Raw genomic sequence first — 2335 nt, forward strand, 5'->3', positions numbered from 1 at the left:
TTTTTTTTTTTTTAAGTGAGAGAAAATAAATGAGTGTTCAGAAAATATATTTTTGCATTTGATTTCAGGGGATCCCCAAAGCCTGGGATCCATGATCCCCAGATTTAGAATCCCTTGAGGAAAATCTTGCTTGTAAAAGTTCACAGTGGAGAATAAATGTCAGAGAAGGTGAGAAGGGAATTGCTGAAAGGGGTGTGTCCAGTTCAGACAATGAGCTCACGTCAACACCCAGGATGCTTTCTTGCCCTAGGAAGATAGACGTGAAGCTGGAAAGTACCAGGTATGGGGACCTCTGCCTAGTGGACATGTGTTGGTGCAGCCACTGGAAGGTTGGAAATAGCCGCTTGGCTTGAGAAAGCCAAATATTTGAAATGATACCATATCTAAAAGTATACGCCAGCCAGTTCACGGTTGAAATTTCCATTCCATCTTCTATGATCACCATTAGTAACGTTTCAGTGTTCAAGTCCATTCCAACAACATTTTATAAACAATGCGTCCGGAAGTGTGAGAGATGAAAAATATCACTGAGACACGGACTCTAACACAGGGGCATTCATCTCTGAGTGGAGACTGCAAATGACCCTTGCAACGACCTGGCCGTCCATTCTTTCACCTTCAACTTAAATGTCTTTCTTCAGGACCCTTTCAGTTGCACACAACCTTAGCCACTCCTTTGGTATTATTCTCACGAGATATTCCTTCATCACCAAGATTTCAAACTCTGAAATTCTCTTAGACCACGAACTCTTAGTCCTCTGTCATTTTCATACCTACTAATTTTTTTTTCCTTTACTCCCAGCATGAACTCCAGACTTCTTGAATATTCATATCCAAGCATTCAGCTGCCTTGATGGCACTTGCCTCTTCCCTAGCCCGGATACCCGGGACATGTGAAGTGACCCAGGACCACTAGGTGGCAGCAGAGTCTCAACTAAACTGTCCACCAGCTTGGGCACCAAGATCATTGGTGGTAATAACAGGAATCTCAAGTTTGAAGGGGCAGGGCAAAAATGGAATTAAACAAAAGATAGAGAATACAGGGAGATCAGTCGGCTGGAGACAAGATCTTGAGCCCCATGTAAGTGTAAACTAGAGAAGTGGCTGGACCTAAGCAATGGGGGACATGGCAGGGCACCCCCAGGTTCATTGATTAAGCATGTCATACCTATCCATGTGGGTAGTCTCCCCTTGCTTTGAAACATTCGCTGCCAAGCTGATTTTTTTTTCTTTTTTAAGATTTTATTTATCTATTTGACGGAGAGAGAGAGCACAAGCAGGAGGAGTGGCAGGCAAAGGGAGAGGGAAAAGCAGGCTCCCAGCTGAGCAGGGAGCCCGACATGGGGCTCGATCCCAGACTCTGGGATCATGACTTGAGCCAAAGGCAGATGCCCAACCGACTGAGCCACCCAGGAGCCCCTGCCCTGCTTCTCTGAAGCACTTTCTATTTAAGGGTTAGTTACTTAATGCCAGTAAGCCTCCTGGGATACTTTGCCCTTAACTGCCTTGTCAATCCCCAGTGATAAAGTCAGCTCTCTTGTCTCTCCTCTTCTGGGCAGCCAGGTGCTCCTACAGAAAGTTGGAAGGGTCTACACATTACTCAACTCTCTGTCCATAATATGTAACCTCAGTGGTGACGGTTCTTTATGTCCTTAGTTAACTCCTTGGGGCATTGTTCATGGAAACAATTCTAATTCTGCTCCACTCCCTGAAATCCCTTACCACCTTTCAGCTCCCCAATCTCACATCCTCCTTTATCTGAAGGACTGAAACCATCTGTCCAGTGGTCCTTTCCTATGTAGACCGAGCGCAGGACCTACAGAGTCCCCCTGCGGGACCTTTCTAGACGTGGTTAGGGAAGATGTCAGAAATGCCACCCTCTTCAATGCGAAGTAGTAAAACGGTACCCTGCATCTCATCTCAGAATCAACGTACTCCTCTGAAAGTTACTTTACTGTCTCAGTCAGCTCAGGCTGCTGTAACAGAAGATGGCAGCCTGGCTGGCTTAAACAATTGGCATTTATTTCTCACCATTCTGGGACGTGGGAGGTTCAAGATCAAGGCGCCAGCCAATTCCGTCGCTGGTGAGCACCTTCCTGGCTTGCAGAGAACCACCTTCTCTGACACCTTTACCAGGGTCTTTCCTCAGGCTTGTATCTCTTCTCATCAGACTGCCGATCCCATCAGGAGGGCCTAACCCTGTGAACTAGCCTAAGCCCCGTCTCCGAACACCATCACATTGGGGGTTAGGGTCTCAGCATATGAATTTGGGGGGTGCACAAACGTTGAGCCCAGGACAGTTACAAATGCTGGTGGCTGGATTGTTTCCTAATTC

This window comes from Ursus maritimus, unplaced genomic scaffold, assembly GCF_017311325.1.
Source record: "Ursus maritimus isolate PB19 unplaced genomic scaffold, ASM1731132v1 scaffold_3, whole genome shotgun sequence".
NCBI classification, from domain to species: domain Eukaryota; kingdom Metazoa; phylum Chordata; class Mammalia; order Carnivora; family Ursidae; genus Ursus; species Ursus maritimus.